Here is a 17,529-nt window from a genome sequence, read left to right as displayed (position 1 = left end):
AACAGTGTTTATATACTTTCTCTGCTCCCACTCATCAGTGGACATTCCATTCTAAGCCCTTCAAAGGGACAAGGTTTCTATGATTCTGTTTTTCTTCTTTGTGGGAAGGATTCCTCCCCGACAGGAGCTTAGCAGCAGCTAAGAAACGTGACCCCAAGGTCACATTCAAATTAGAACTCAGTAAAACCCCAAGGTTTGTTGCTTCCTGGCTCTAAAGGAAACTCAGAATGACAACGGTGGCTGGATATTCTACCGTAGGTATGGAGAGAGTTTATGGTGGTGGTGGTGGGGCTAATGGGATGGGAATCTGGGAAGAGTGGGTGTCAAGTGGCTCTGACAACTGGGTCCCTTTAGGGTTGCCCTCAGGATCAGGATGAAAAGGTGGAAGCGGGGTAGCAGCAGCAGTTTGGCTTAACACAGAGCACTCTCCAGACAGCCACTAATTGGCTTACTCCTTTCAGACATCTCTTAAGAAGCAGATTTCCGTTTCTGTTCTGTTGCCTCTGAGGGGATTTCCCAAATTAACCTCCTCTAAGCTTTCTTGAGGGGCTGTTTTTGAGGGCTGGTGGGGAATTTCCCTCTTCTGACCAAACTGTTGCTGGGAGAGATTTATTGCTGATCTCCGTCTGGGGATTTTCTCACAGGCCTTTGCTACTTCCTGTTTCCCAGGAGTTTCTGCTCTCTGGGAACTGAAGAGCCATCGGGAGAAGGGGACAAACAGGCTTTAGGAAAAAGGAAAGAGGGCATGTTTGATACAGTGTTACTCTTCTCCCCTCTTCCGGTTCTTTGCCATAGTGATACTGGATTTGAAGATCAGGCCCAGGGACCTTGCTGAGGGTTCAACTGGATTACACTAAACATTCCACAGGAACTTGGGTTGGACAGTGAAATCACAAATCACATGAATGACTGGTTTATTAGAGTAGCTTTCCTTTGTTGGGGATGGATGGAAACTCTTGTTAAAAGAAAGCATTAAAGAATCATCAGTCCTTTTACTTAATGGTAATACTCTACCACTTCTTGAGTGCTTTCTGTGTATCATGCATGGTGCTGGGAGTTTTGCATACATTTCTCATTTGATCCTGGCAACAACCCAGAGAAGTAGGCTTTATTAAGGCCCATTTAACAGATGAGCAAACCAAGGCTCTGAGATGTTAGGTAATTTAGCCACATTTTCCTGGCTGGTATTAGGAGAGCTCCAATTTTGTGGAACCCCAAAGCCTATATTCATTCAGCTATAAATTTGTCAACTTGAGATTTGTTTCATAGATCTTTGAGGTGCTATTACCAGCAGAGTAGTAGAAAGGATCCTGTATAGAAGCAGCCCCCTAAAACCAGGAGTGAAAATATTTTACGGGCAGTATCGACAGTTGTTAGCTTAGCTCTGTATACCTGCCAGGCCCTTTTGCTGTATACTCACCATCTTCACATCACCTGGAAAGTGATGCTGCTGACCTGGGAGTAGGAATCAATATATAAAAGAAGCTCCAATTGAACCAATTCACTAGTTGTTTCTCTTAGAGAACCCTCTACCTAACCACTGCTTTTCACCTTGCTATTTTCTGCCCTAGCTTTGTACATTTTATCAAGGTCCTTAGAAATAATTCCCCTGAGGACAGGTCCCAGAATATCTCTGACCCTGCTCTGGCCCAGGGAAAATAACATTCTTGATTGCTCTGAAGCTAGATTACTGTCTCTGTGTGCACGGGTATGTGTGTGTTTTCTTTTATGAGTTTCTCAGTGGGATAGATTATTAGCCACAGTTGACATTTGCGAAGTTCTCCATATACTTTCAGTTCCACCAGAGGAGTTATGAGTGAGGGTGAGGGTTCTGGGGGCAGTACCAGGACTGATATGGCAGATCCTGGGAGTTCCCAAGGGTCGGCGTGGACACCCCTTTCCCACTGCACACGTTGCTGCAGCATCTCCTCTCCAGGGTCTGCCTAGGAGGGCTCCTGACCATATCCTCTTCATCCAAATAGTGAACTCTGCTAGCTGCCAACTGTTGAGAGTTTACTAGTTGCCAAGTGATTTACCTGCCTTAACTGACTTGATCTTCACCCATGAAGGTAGACAAAATGATTCTCATTTATTTTACCGGTGAGGAAACCAAGTCCCCGGCAGGTTGATGATTGACCCAAAGCTGCCTAGTAAGTAATCTGAGAGACTGGGACTCAGATACTGGTCTGTCTGATTCCTAGTTATGGCTTTGTTGTGGGAGAGGGGAGTAAACCTTATTTATGTGTTTATTTATTTATATTGAGATATTATATTCGGTTCAGGTGTACAACATAATTTAATATTTTTATATATTATGAAATGATCACCAAAATAAGTCCAGTTACCATCTGTCACCGTGCAAAGTTGTTACAATATTATTGACTATATTCCCTATGTGTACATTACATCCTTGTGACTTATTTATTATATAGATAAGTTTGTACCTCTTAATCCCCTTCACCTATTTTGTCCATTCCCCCACTCTCCTCCCCTCTGGCAACCACCAGTTTGTTCTCTGTATCTATAAGTCTGTTTCTGTTTTAATTTGCTTGTTTGTTTTGTTTTTTAGATTTCATATGTGTATATATATATCTCACATCTTTTTTTATCTATCCATCTATTGATGGACACGTACATTGCTTCCATATCTTGGCTACTGTAAACAGTGCTTCAGTGAATATAAGGGCATGAGTTCTTTTTGAATTAATTTTCTTCAGACAAATACCCAGAAGTGAAATTGCTGGATGTTATGTATTTCTATTTCTAGGTTTTTAAGGAACCTCCATACTGTTTTGCATAGTGGCTGCACCAGTTTACATTTTCACCAAAAACGCACGAGGGCTCCCAATTTACCACAACCTCACCAACACTTACTGCTTCCTGTCTTTTTGATAACAGCCATCCTGACAGGTGTGAGGTGGTATCTCACTGTGGTTTTGATTTGCATTTCCCTGATGATCAGTGATGTTGAGCACTTTTTCATGTTCTTGTTGGCCATCTGTCTTATTTGGAAAAATGTCTATTCAGATCTTCTGCCTAATTTTTAGTCATGTTGTTGGTTTTTTGATATTAATTTCTTCACTTATGGTTTGATGGATTCCTTTATTGTTATGTTTGGATTCCCTTCTTTTTGTGTGTGTGTATCCATTGTAGGTTTTTTGTTTGTGATTACCATGAGGTTCATACATATCAACCCGTATCTATAGCTGTCTATTTTAAGCTGATAGTCACTCAAGTTTGAAGGCATTCTAAAAGCACTACGTTTTTATTCCCGTTTCCATGTTTTATATGTCATATTTTATATCTTTTTATTTTGTGTGTCCCTTAACTACCTATGTAGCTATAGTTGATTGTACTACTTTTGTCCTTTAACTGTCACACTAGCTTTTTAGTGGCTGATCCACTGCCTTTACTATTTATTTGCCTTTATGAGTGAGATTTTCCTTCATATATTTTCTTATTTCTATTTGTGGTCTTTTCTGCTTAAAGAAGACCCTTTAACATTTCTTTTAAGACTGTCTAGGTGTGATGAACCCCTTTAGTTTTTACTTATCTGGGAAACTCTATCTCTCCTTCAATTCTGAATCATAACCTTGCCAAATAGAGTATTCTAGGTTGTAAGATTTTTCCTTTTAGCACTTTAGATATATCCGGCCTCTCCCTTCTGGCCTGTAAAGTTTCTGCTGAAAAGTCAGCTGACAGTCTTATGGGGTTTCCCTTGTATGTGATTAGTTGCTTTTTTTCTTGCTGCCTTTAAGACTCTCTTTTTATCTTTACTTTTCCATTTTCATTTTAATGTCTTGGTGTGCATCTCTTTCAGTTCATCTTGTTTGGAGCTCTCTGTACTTCCTGTACTTGGATGTCTGTTTCCTTCCCCAGTTTAGGGAAGTTTTCAGCCATGATTTCTTCAAGTAAGTCTTCTATCCCATTCTCTCTTTCTTCTCCTTCTGGGATCCCTATAATGCAAATGTTATTATGCTTAATGTTGTCCCAGAGGTTCCTTAAATGCTCCCCAATTTAAAAAATTCTTTTTTCTTTTTGCTGTTCTGGTTGGGTGATTTCCATTATTCTATCTTCCAGATCACTTATTCGTTCTTCTGTATTATCTAATCTGCTGTAGATTCCCTCTAGCATATTTTTTATTTCAGTTATTGTACTCTTCAGCTCTGATTTGTTGTTTCTTATATTTTCTAAGTCTTTGTTGAAGTTCTCCCTAAGTTCCTCCATTCTTCTCCTGAACTCAGTGAGCATCTTTATGATTGTTTCTTTGAAGGCTTTATCAGGTAAATTACTTATCTTCATTTCATTAGGGTTTTTCTTCTAGGGTTTTATTTTGTTCTTTCGTTTGGAACATATTCCTCTGTCTCCTCATTTTGTTTTATGTATATCTATATCTATCCATCTACCTACCTACTTACATTCTTTTTCAGATTCTTTTCCATTATAGATTATTACAAGATATTGAATATAGTTCTCCATACCATACAGTAGGTCCTTGTTGTTTATTTTACATATAGTAGTGTGTATCTGTTAATCCCAAACTCCTAATTTATCCCTCCCCCACTTTTCCCTTTGGTAAATGTAAGTTTATTTCTATGTCTGTTAGTCTGTTTTGTAAATTACTTCATTTGTATCATTATTTTTAGATTCCACATATAAGTGATATCATATATTTGTCTTTCTCTGTCTGACTTACTTCACCTAATTTGATAATCTCTAGGTTCATCCATGTTGCTGCAAATAGAATTATTTCATTCCTTTCTTTTTCATGGCTGAGTAGTATTCTATTGTGTGTGTGTGTGTGTATACACCACATTTTCTTTATCCATTCATCTGTCGATGGACACTTAAGTTGCTTCCATATCTTGGCTATTGTAAATAGTGTCACTCTGAACATTGGAGTGCATGTATCTTTTCGAATTAGAGTTTTCATCTTTTCCAGACATATGCCTAGGAGTGGGATTGCTGGATCTTATGCATCAAGGGTCTTTTATAGCAGAAATTATTTTATAATCTCTGAAATGACTTTATACCAAGAGTAATATTAATAGTTTGTTAAATAACTCCATAGTAAATAACCATGTTTAGGACATGTTTGCCTGCTTGAAAGAAAACAGGGCATTAATTTGGAAATTATTAATTTTTCATATTAATACATGAATAAACATTTAAGAAAAATGAGGGCCATAGTTCCATTTCTTTGTACTCTTTTAAGCAAAAGTTTTTTAACCAGTTATCTATATTTGCTGCCTCTAATGTCTCTCTTCTTACCACCTCTTAAAACTTGCTCCAAACATGTGTCTCCCATGAATGCTTCATTGAAACTGCTCTTTTCAGAGATGCCAATGACTGTACTTTTATAGGTCCATCTGTCAGTTCTCAGGCCTCAGCGTAGGTGTGTGTCAGTAGCATTTGACATAGCTGGTTTCTCCCTCTACTCTGGAACAGTTTCTTCACTTTGCTTCCAGGACACACCCTCTCTTGGGTTTCCTCCTCCTCACTGGGCATTCCTTCTCAGTCTCCTTTGCTGGTCCCTCCTCTCCTCCCTGACCTTATAACCCTGGAGAGCTGCAGGGTCTTCTTCTTAGGCCTCTTCTGTTCCTTATTCCCTCCCTTGATGATCTCACCCAGTTTCATGGCCTGAAATATCATCTACATGCTGCCAAAAGTGTATCTCCAGCCCAGACTCCTCTTCTGAACTCCAGACCTTTATGCAACTGACAACCTGACATCTCAGACTTAACAAGTCCAGACTCAAACTCCCATTCTTCCTTTTAAAGCCTGCCCCATCCACAGTCTACACCTCCCCAGTGGATGGCGACTCTATCCTTAATTAGTTCCGAACAAAAACCTTACAGTCATCCCTGACTCTTCTTTTGTCTTTTTTCTCACATCCAAGTCTTGCTGGCTCCTCCTTCAAAATATATATGGAATCCAACCACTTTTCACCACCTCCACCTCTCCTAGCCTGGTCTGAGCCACTGTCATCTCTCTCTTGGATAACTGCCATCACTTCTTAACAAGTCGCCCTGCTTCTAACCCTTGCCCCTTGCTTCTACTACAGGCTAGTCTCAAGAATTCAGTCAGAGAGATACTTCAAAAATAAAGTCAGATCATGCTACTCTTCTGCTCAGAAACCTCGCAATGGTGTCCTATTTCACTCAGAGTAAAACAAGTCCCCTCAAAGGCTTATGCAACCCAGATGACCTGCTTCCTCATCACCTTTCTGGCCTCAACTGCTGCTAACTTCACCTTCACTCATTCCTCTCCAGCCATGCTGGTCTTCTTGTTGTTCCTCAAACACCTCAGACCTTTGGCCTGGAAAGCTTTACCCAGAAGGCCACATGGCCCGCCCCCTCACCTTCTTCACATGTTCCCTAGGTTTTCACCTTCTCAATGGGGCCACCCTGCCACCTATTTCAACTGAACTTTCCTTCCCTCTTCACCTCTAGCACTCTTGATCTCTTACCCTGGTTTACTATTTCCATTTTCCATAACATTTATGCCTTCTAATGTCTATTGAAATCACTTACTGTATTTATGGTTTATTTTCTGCTTCCCACCTATAATGTAGTCTCCATTAGGACAGGGATCTGTTTATTTTGTTCACTGATGTATTCTAAGCACCAGATCAGTGTTAGCTGCCTGGTAGGAAATCAGTAAATATTTTTAAATGAATGAAAATTCAAATCTTCAGAGACAGAAATGACAGGTATGAGAAAAGTCTATAAAGACCCTATCCATGTTGGTTCAGTGATTTTAAAAGGGATTTTTACCTCTTACTTCTTAATGACAGAAATGAGAATATAACTTCACAAACTCACAAATTAAAAGCACCCACAACAGTCTGTTCACTTCAACTGTTGCTTTTGAGGAACTTGATAAAATATCTTGTCCTTCTATCCCTTCTTTTTTGGTAAGCCTCCTTTTAAATACTCAAATAACCTGGGTGTTACTGCTGGGAAGACATCAGAAAGGCATTTAGCTGAAGGATAGAATTTATCAGGGCTCATGGTCAAAACAGCTCCTCAATATTTATTCTATATTGTCTTTGAATGATAATATTCATAGTTCCAATCTGGACAGGGCTCATAGTGTTCATGGTACTGTGAAGGGCCTTAAAATTCATGTGATCTGTTTTCTCAGATGAAAGTGGGAAGGATTCTGACAGCAAGTTGGTTTGTGGGTAAAAGCAATGACACCGTTGGCCGAGGTCTGATGGCCACCATAGCTGTTACATGTTTATATTAATACTTCCCTTTTTGAGACATTTCAAGAAGTACTGTTCTCAGTAGTATGAGGCAGACTACATGTACTAATGACAAAATTTCTGAGGTTGCTCTTGAGTGTTTCCTGGTAAACCTAACCACGACATGGTGGGTACTTCGTAAATGAGAACATGGTGGGTACAGAGGTTAAAATAGGGTAATTCATCTCACAGTCTTTCTCAATGGAAGGCCCAAAATATTATATGCTATTTTATTCTCTAGTTTTCACCCATGCTCTTTTCCCCACTCCAGGGAAGCTTTAAGTGGATTTGCTATAACTGTGTTATGCATATGATAGACAGAATTTGTTACTATGATTAAATAATTGATTTCTATTTTAAAAAAGCAATTGTCTGTTATTTATAATGGCAGTCCTATTACTTAAAGTAACTTTGGATAGATCAAAATTCGTCACTCAATTTTTAACACTAGGGCTTGAAATTACTGGGTTTTTTTAAATCAAAAGCATTAGAAGAATATACGATAGTTATAGGAATATGATAACATTATAGGAAGTTTGGACAATTAAAAAAACTACCTGTAATTCCATCTAACCATTATGATCATTTGTGAGCCAATATACTAATCAGTCTGATGTTGATTGTACTTAAGTTTTAAATCCTCTGCAAACCCACTTATTAATTCATTCTTTTGGCAATAATTTTTCAAGCATCTGTCTGTACCAGGCCCTGTGCTACACCATGGGTATTTTGTTGGTTCACAGGGAGAGGCCAAAGTCTCAACACTTGGCAAACATCAGCCATTCTGTGACTTCCTCTTTTGCCCAGAGGTCTAGAAGCAGCACAGGGGGGATGCCAGTCCAATGGTGACATGGTCACTCTTCTGCTTTGCTTGAAGATAAGGGCACTAATTCCTTTGCTTCTCCACCCTTCATCTGCAGATTACCTGGGCCTAGACTGGCCTTAAATCTCTGAGACAGACTGAACCCTAATAAATGGGTTGCTGATCCTAAAATAAAATTGCGAATCAGGTTTGGTGTTTGATGTAAAAGCCTGAGAGACACAGGTTTGTTGCTAATTTAGATTACAAATGTCATCAAAAATAGAAACCAAAAAGGTTGGGTAATTTCTAAATTAAACACTCTTCCTTAGAATAATTACCATGTTACAGCATCTGTGTACTTTGGTAGAATCTGAATAACACTTTATTGCTCAGAATAATGTTCTATTCTTGTCACCAAATAATACTTGAGTACATGCTCTTGTACTCCCTGACTGCAGGAAGGGTGTTGCCCTGAATGCTGGTACACCCTCTGCAGTGAAGCTTGGTTTTGATGGAACTTTTCAGGTACTAAAAGAATCCCTTTTTCTATTCCCCATTCATTCACAGGCAAGAGACATAGGCTTTGTTCACTTTTTTCCTAAGTCTAAATGGACTGAGTCAGGCTTGTATAGTCACCACTAAGGACAGACCATGGCAGCATGGAAGATATGATTTGAAACTCCTTTCCATGGAAACTGGCTATGAAAAGGGTAGGTCCATCAATCATAATTTGAAAGGCAAGTTACAAATCTTCTGATGAAGCCGTCTCAAGCTATCATCACAGCAAGTAGAACTGGGAACCCGTTTTTCAGTTGAGGAAATATACCTGGTCATTTTGGATATTTCCATCTTGATAGCTTAGCCAGTGGGAGAAGCTTCCTGGGCTTAAATAATAGCTTTTCAGCATTTCATGTTTCTAAGTTTGAGTCTGAATCTAAGGAATGCTAATCTGTAACAATAGTTACAGAATTCCACAGAATTTTGTCTAAAATGACACGAACTGGTTGTCAGAGTCTGGGAGATAGTTCTTCACTAGGACACAGCTTTGCCTTTAGTCAAAGCTCTTACATGCACAAGCAAACAATGGCTGTGTTTTGTATATTTTTCTGTTACTTTAATGCATTTAAATTTCAATTATGGGTGTACAAGACATGAGTTGTATTATTAAACTCTCCTTTATGCTTCTTAATGAGGACTATTTTTTTCCTTTGAGTTAAAAACAAACCTTTTTAGCTTAAAAGCCTGTGTATTCTAAAAATGAATAATCACTATACAGAGACCATGATCACTATGCTATTTGTCCCTTAATATGTGCTTTCCTTTCTTCCACAGTAATAGAACCCCTGATTCTTTAGCTGGGCATGTAGCTGTTCAGAGGGGAAAATAGGCTATTTCCCAGTTTCCTTTGCAAAGGACTGGGTGGAAGTTTTATATGGCAACTTCTGGAACTTTCCTTAAGTGATAGTTGGTATGTACCTCTTGCCCCTTCTTTGTCCCGTCCTCCATCCTGCTGCTACAATTGTGGACACACTTGCAGGAACTCTCACTGACATCCTGGCTCATGAAGACAAGGGCAACACGGCAGATGAGTGGGCAGAAATGTCATACCAGCTTGCCTACCTTTGCAGCTTTACATGAAAGAAAGATAAACTATCCTGTTTAGATGACTGCTCTTTTGGGTCTATGTTTTTCAAAATGAAAACTAATCCTCATGTACACAATCACCTATAATGGAAAATAATGGACTGTTTAATCTCACGTGAAGAAATAAACATACTGTAGCAGACACCTATTGGCTCATCTGCCTGACACCATTTTCCAGAACTGACCCTCTCTCTGCCACCATCTACTTAGTTATAGTGAGAGTTTCCAAGCTCTAGAACATGACCTCACCTTTTTCTTTCTTTTTTTTTTTTTTTTTTGCGGTACTCGGGCCTCTCACTGTTGTGGTCTCTCCCGTTGCAGAGCACAGGCTCCGGACGCGCAGGCTCAGCGGCCATGGCTCATGGGCCCAGCCACTCCGTGGCATGTGGGATCTTCCCGGACCGGGGCACAAACCCATGTCCCCTGCATTGGCAGGCGGACTCTCAACCACTGCGCCACCAGGGAAGCCCCACGACCTCACCTTTGACTGAAGGATGAGCCCCTGACCCAGCCTGGGCCAATCAAAAGCTTTCCCCAGGAACTTGAAAATAAAAAGGAGAAAAAGAGATTAGTCTCTTTAGAGTATAAGACTACAATAGTAAACACATGAGCTACTGGCAGCTTTGTTTTCCAGCAGGTGTTGGGAGAAGTAGAAGAAAGCAGGCTACAGTGGGAAAGAACAATGAATCACAGTCAAAGAGAGAAGCAGAGGGACTTCCCTGGTGGCTCAGTGGTTAAGAATCCACCTTCCAGTGCAGGGGACATGGGTTCGAGCCCTGGTCCAGGAAGATCCCACATGCCCCGGAGCAACCAAGCCCGAGAACCACAACTACTGAGCCTGTGCTTTAGAGCCTCCGAGCCACAACTACTGAGCCCACGTGCCTCAACTACTGAGCCTGCGCGCCTAGAGCCTGTGCTCTGCAACAAGAGAAGCCACTGCAATGAGAAGCCCGCGCACCACAACAAAGAGTAGCCTCCGTTCGCCGCAAGTAGAGAAAGCCCGTGTGCAGCAACGAACACCCAATGCAGCCAAAAAATTAATTAAAAGAGAGAGAAGCAGAGATTTAGGGATGGAGGCAGAGAAGATTCCTAGGTTCCCCAAAGTCCTCTCAGGCCTGGTTGTCTCAGCACTGCTACTTGCTTACTTAACATCCACTCTCCACTTTCTCCTTTCTAAGCAATGCTGATGTTCTGAAACCCCCTCTCCCCCCATCCTTAGAGGGGGTTATAGATTGGCTGAAAAAAATATGTGCCTGACAATCCCCTGGCAGCTCTATTGATCCAGTGATGGGCATACCTCTTATATTGGCCCAATCTGATTGAAAATTTATATTCCATTTCTAGGGGGGGCAATTTACTCTTTTTCCTGCTGGAGATGAACAAGGAAGCACATAGTCCTGATTGCCACTGTCAGCTCTCTTGCCTCCATGAAGGCGACCATCCTGGGATGAGGGCAACACGAAGATGGCAGCAAGAAGAATTCTAAAAAGTGTGAGCCTTTGATAGCATTTTTAAAATTATTTATTTATTATTTGGGGCTGCATCTGGTCTTAGTTGCTGGCACGCAGGATCTTTTGTTGCGGCGTGGGCTCCTTGTTGCGGCACGTGGGCTTCTCTCTAGTTGTGGTGTGCAGGTTTTCTCTCTAGCTGTGGCACGCGGGCTCCAGGGTGCATGGGCTCTGCAGTTTGCAGCACTCGGACTCTAGTTGAGGCGCCGGAGCTCCGTAGTTGTGGCGCATGGGCTTAGTTGCCCTGTGGCATGTGGGATCTTAGTTCCCCAACCAGGGATCAAACCCACCTCCCCTGCATTGGAAGGTGGATTCTTTACTACTGGACCACCAGGGAAGTCCCTGATGGCATTTTTGAGCCCACCCTGGACTGAATCAAATATATTTAGATAATAAATGACCTATTATAGAAGTCAGGGGTCATCAAAGTTTTTCTTAAAGGGCCAGACAGTAAAAAGTTTAAGATTTGCAGGCTATAAAGTCTTTGTCCTGACGAATCTACTCTGCCATTGTAGCTCTAAATGAGCCTTAGGAAATACGTATATGAATGGCTCTGAATGTGTTCCAGTAAAACACCTGGTGACCAACCTGCAGGCCGTCATTTGCCAACCCCTGTTATAAGCCAGTTTGAGTCAGTTTTCTGTTACTTGTTGCCCAAACTACCATATATGATACACAGGTCCTAGTTCATTTCTGAGGGCCAGCTGCATCTTGCCCTTGGAGTCTATGAGAATCTCCAGTGTCCAGAGCAGATGGCCAAAATATTTAACAAAGGGTACAGCATAAATACCAACCAACCACGAACATGTACAACGGTCATCTTGGGGTGAACCGGCTAAATATTACTTTGCTATTATCTCTCTATGAAGTCCTCTTTGTTACTGAAACCAGCCAGGGTTTATTTCTGTTATTTATAAACAAAAGCATCTTCACCGTTCTTTTTAGATTTTCATTTTGGGTACTCCTTTAATGATTTTTTTTTTTTTTTTTGGTTAAGATGCTGATCAGTTTTATATTATTTCTTCTTTTTGAATCTTCCTTTCTTAAGTTCAGTATTCCAGTGACAAGATTGTAATACTGATTATTTTAAAAACTGGCAGATGAAAACGTTCCCTGATAATGAGCTCTTTTTTGAATTCCTGCAGGCCTTATGATCAATAACACACAGTCTAGCACTTGACACAGGGGGTGTGACTACAAAGTATCAAAAAGATTTTAGCACACATAACCACTGCTCAGACACCCAATGTAGTTTGTTAAATACAGTTGCAACTATAAGTTATATTCTAGCAATGCCGCCGTTTCTCAAAGCATCTTTGGAATTCCTCCAATCTCCCCACTTTATTTTAATATCTGATGTTGATGGAGATCTATCACACTGTCATCAGGTCTGGCTTTGAATGAATTCCTGCCATTTGCAAAAAAGTAGATCCATCTTAAATATTTGCAATCATAGAGTATTTTCTTTTTCCCTTTCCTCTCTCACATAATTATTGGGCACCAAGCTATGCCGAATATGCACCTTTAACTCTTCTAGGTGCTCGTGAGATAAAGTCCCTATTATCAGTGTGTTCATAGTTTAAAAGGAGAGAAAATAAATAAGTTACTATGTCACCCAAATTTGTCCAGGCTTCACCAGTCCATGAGTACAAATATGGTCCTCCTAAGTCAAATAACCCGAATTTCACAAGCTTTGCCCCACTTACATATGTAGGAACATAGCCTCCTGCCAGGCTTTTGACATGGGTTCCCACACTAACCACTTATGTGTTTCCATTTCAGGTCTCCCCTGTTGATCTCTGCTGCTTTCAAGCCTCAAAGATGCCAGGTGCCTGGGTTTTCTTGTTTTTCTTTTTGACTTTCAAAACTTTTCTTTAACGGTGAAGGAAAATGATACTATGTTACACTAGTTTAAAGCTTTTAACATTGTTTTCAAAAAAATTCTAGAAAACTATTTAACAGGGGGTAAATCTCTGTAGTAGGTAGCCTGACTGGCAGCCAGCATCTGTAAAACAGTTCAGAGTAGAGAATTCTTATTGTTTTCCAGACTGACCTGCTTCAAAAAGGGAAGCAAGTTTAACCCAGTAAGCAAATGCAGAGCTAAAAGACAGGAGGAAAATGGGCCAGGAGAATGGCTGAGACATATTTTCTTCTCAATCGCAGACAGTTGCCCTCCTTTCTGGGGGCAGATTTTAAAAGAATAAATTTCTGCAGATGGTGCTTCCTGGTCATCACAGCAGCACTGAGCTCCAGGAAGGCAGGGGCTTTGTCCATTTTCTTCAGTATTGTATTCTTTGGGCCCACAACAGTGCCAGACACTTACTAGCAGCTCAAGACATACATGAACAGAAGATGAATGAATGAAGCCGAAATAGAGTTAGTCCTTCATTCCACATTTCACTGCTACCCAGCTGTCTTCCACACAGAAATGGGAAGCATGCCCTGCCCTTCACTGGGTGCTACGTTTTGTTTTCTGGGTCTTTTTTTTTTTTTTTAATATAGATTTATTTATTTATTTTTGGCTGCATTGGGTCTTCGTTGCTGCCCGTGGTCTTTCTCTAGTTGCAGCGAACAGGGGCTGCTCTTTGTTGCGGTGTGCGGGCTTCTCACTGCAGCGGTCTCTCCTGTTGCAGAGCACAGGCTCCAGGCGCACGGGCTTCAATAGTTGTGGTGCATGGGCTCAGTAGTTGTGGCTCGTGGTGTCTAGAGCGCAGGCTAAGTAGTTGTGGCACACGGGCTTAGTTGCTCCGCGACATGTGGGATCCTCCCGGGCCAGGGCTCGAACCTGTATCCCCTGCATTGGTAGGCAGATTCCCAACCACTGCGCCACCAGGGAAGCCCCTGTTTTCTGGGTCTTAATGCCCTTTCTCTTTCTAAGTCCTTGGTGATCACAGCCTTTTTCAAATTCTCTCTCAGCTCCTTTCTCTAAGAACTCAGGCCTGGTCCTTGGGTCATTGGTGGGAAAGACATACTTGAACCCCAACTATGGCCCAGGCTCAAACTTACTTTCCTGACTTAAAGATAATATGGAGTGATAAGTATTACACTAGATGCACACACAGGGACATAGTAAACGAGATGAGAAATTGAAGACAGTAGGAAATCATAGGGAGGGGGACAGATGGGTGTAGAAAAGATGATGGATAAAACTGCCTGCTTCACAGTTTTTTGCCTTTTACTTGCCCTGAAAATTTTGTCTTCATAACCTGATTGTTAACGTCCTCCTCCTTGTTTTATAATTTCCTCTTTCCAAGTATGCAATAGGTGCTAGTTAAATATTTGTTGACTGGTTAACAAAGAGAATTAAGACCTTAGTGGAGTCTCATTGCTTTTCCCCTAATATTTGCTTTTCCATATTGATTGCTCTGTGGTCACACTGGTCTATGAGACACTGGATAATGAAAACTCAATGAACGCTCATTTGTTCAAATCAAAATCTACTTAAGGACTACATACAATGGGTCAAGGCTTGTGCTAGATGAAAAGCCCCAAAGATATCTAATAAGATGCTCTAAAGAAGCATACAATGTAGCAGTAGAGATAAAGCAGGTCAAATAACTCTAATGTAAGGTAGAAAGAGTTCCATGGTGTACTAGAAGATCACATAACTTGCTATGGGAATACAAAGGAAGCAAAGAGATCTCTAATTTGTAAGCTCTGAGAAGGGTACACAGAGGAACTCTATGAGGAATAAGTAGGCTTTTAACAAGTGGAGGTGGGTAGGGGGAAGCATATGGGTAGCGGGAACTCCATGAATATATGGAGGTGAAATTCAATCTACAAAGGAATGTATATCATAGATGTTTCCAGTATTCTCTCCCATTCTTTAGCAGTTGTGTATCAGTCTCTTAAAACAGAACCAGTAGAACAGTGGTACGGCACGTTTTTTGGTTGTTTTTTTTCAAGTTTGCACTGAAGGAGAGGGTTTCATGAAGAATGCTGCTGGCAGTATTTTAAAAGAAAGACTAAAGCACCACGCTGCATGTGAATTGCTCCGTCCAACTGTGCATGCAAAGCAGATGGTTGTTAAACATTTGTTCCATCCCTGGTATTGTCTGCCTTATAAATGCTAAAGAGTAGGTGAAATGGAGAATTCTATCATGTTAAAGGAATTTTTGCCTATAATTTGTTTATAACACACTCCTGACTAACGGGCAAGCTCCCTGCTCCCTGGGGCTATGCTCCAAGTGCACACACATTCCAGAAAGATTAGCCTTTCCCCTGTTGCTGCTAAGAGCCCTAAAAGCCATGGAAATCAATACATACAATGATTTATCACTGACAGATTAAAATTTTCCATTGATTTCTTCTGGAATGGAAGTTTGTGTCCCCCAAGGAGCTTTATTCTTTTAATAGACAACTAGGCACTCAGTTGTAATTTTAAGTTTTGAAATGCTTTGGCAACAGTTTTTATGAAACACACAGACGAAAAATGGCAAGGGGCCCTGGATAGTTTCAAAGTCTGGCTAAGATGTACAGAAGTGAATAGCGCTTGCTTGCCTGGGCCCACTGTGAGCCTTGGTCCCCTGAAGCAGATGCTCCGTCCCTTGCCATTGCCATGTATCTAACGACTGCTGTCAATTTGCAAGCACCAGCAGTCTGGTGGGCTCCTTGTCTTTCTTTCCTTTCTGAAAACAACTGTCTACTCAAAATGTACTCTGAGGCTATACATCTCAAGAGACCAGCAGGCAGTTAGTATTTGGAGGATCCATCATTCAAGCAGGCTTTATACTCATGCTTTTCAAAGTTGAATGTGTGCATGAGTCTCCTGGGGACCCCATTAAAGCTCAGATTCTGATTCTGGGGTGAGACCTGAGATTCTACAGTTCTAGCATGCTCCCAGGGTTACCTGCAGTGGGATTTTAAACTCATCCTTCTCCAAGGTAGGAAGGACATGTGGTGTGTGACAAGGACAGTGTGCTGAGCACTCAAAGGCCACGTGATAACATGTCACCCTGACCAAATGTCCCACAAACATCAGGAACGGAACCCAGAGGGAGAGTCTGAGCTCTTCACTGGGAAAGCCTGACCTTATTTGTTTCTCTGAAGCAATACAGCGATGGGATAACAGAGGAAGAGAAAGAAAATAGATGGTTCATTCCTCTATTCCACATGTTTTAATCCCCTACTCTGTGCCAGGCATTTTCGGCACAGGGAATATAAATATAATAAGAAAATGGACAGAGGAGTAGACTATTTTGGAAAGGCAGACATTGAAAGCATTCCCCTCAACCCCTTTATTTTTGTCAGGAAACTTCTGCTCCAAGACCCTGTAAGGAATCTAGCTGTTCAGCATCGCCCAGGAGAACAACATTATCTGTCGTTGTGCTTTGTGTTCAAAGATACTTCTGGCAATGATGTTACTATTCCTGTGTGTGAGTCTGGCAGAAAGCCCTAAGATGTGACCTAATTTCCAAATAGCGTGTCCTTCTGGTGAGCTGTTATTAGTAAAACCTGCTGTAGTTTATGACTCTACCCTATAGACACTGAGAAAATCGAAGGAAAAGGAGGTTTCCAACTGGATTCGTTTGTGTGACTAGATGATCTTTATGGAATAACAGCTTATGCCCATTATATGAAGAGATGATGTAGAAACCAACACACCACCTTTTCTTTCTGAGAGAAGGGCTCTTAAAAGCCTGGAAGTGGAAGATCATTAGGTAATTTGTTGTTAGCTCAAGAAGGGCACATCCTGGTATATTTATAGTCATGCTGCCCAAGGGGAGAATGTTTACGTATGGACCTGTTTTATCATCCCTTCTCTCCTGAGTGGGTCTTGAAAGTTAAATTATAACATTGCATTATGCTTAAAAGGAAAGGATGCTTCATAGAAAAAGCATTTACTAAGTTCTTAAGGGACTGTTGTACACTGATCAAATGACAGATGGTGTTCAGTTTTCACAATGTAGGAGTGCTAAAAGAATGTAGGGTCACAGTGAAGGCATGGAAAATCAGAGTAAAATATGGTGCAAGTTGTTCTCAGCCTGGCATAAGAAGAGGAGGTACCAGGAAAATGATCCTAACCACCAAGGGAGGAAAGGAAACTGAAATGAAAAATGACAGTACTTCAATTTTTGAAAAACAGGTCTGCACCCTAATTTAGCTATGGGATTTTGGGTAGGTCACCAGTGTCTCTGGGCCTCGCTCTATGGGTGCAGCAGATAAGAGGTTTTCGATGATCTTTAAGTCCCCTCCCGCTCTGTAACTCTGAGTGCTTACTCTGTGTTAAATGTACCATAAAACAAACACCTTCAGAAGCACCATCATCTATCTCTGGGAGGGCTTTTTTTTTTTTTTTTTTTTTCCACATTTTGAAAAAAAAAAAA

At 41.1% G+C, this 17,529-nt stretch overlaps 1 long non-coding RNA gene across 1 annotated transcript in view; it reads left to right on the top strand.

The window, feature by feature from the left end:
- Nucleotides 1–221: 221 nt before the first annotated feature.
- LOC112404871 (uncharacterized) overlaps nucleotides 222–17,529 on the top strand; it is a 22,111-nt gene continuing 4,803 nt past the window's right edge. Inside the window, exons 1-2 of the long non-coding RNA XR_003004233.1 lie at nucleotides 222–258; nucleotides 12,986–13,031. This is a non-coding gene — a long non-coding RNA (uncharacterized LOC112404871). The remainder of the gene's footprint in view (nucleotides 259–12,985; nucleotides 13,032–17,529) is intronic.

The sequence above is a fragment of the Neophocaena asiaeorientalis genome, unplaced genomic scaffold, assembly GCF_003031525.2.
Source record: "Neophocaena asiaeorientalis asiaeorientalis breed wild unplaced genomic scaffold, Neophocaena_asiaeorientalis_V1.1 scaffold100, whole genome shotgun sequence".
NCBI lineage: Eukaryota > Metazoa > Chordata > Mammalia > Artiodactyla > Phocoenidae > Neophocaena > Neophocaena asiaeorientalis.
Note: the sequence above shows the minus strand (reverse complement) of the source record. Positions and strands in the feature narration are given on the sequence as shown.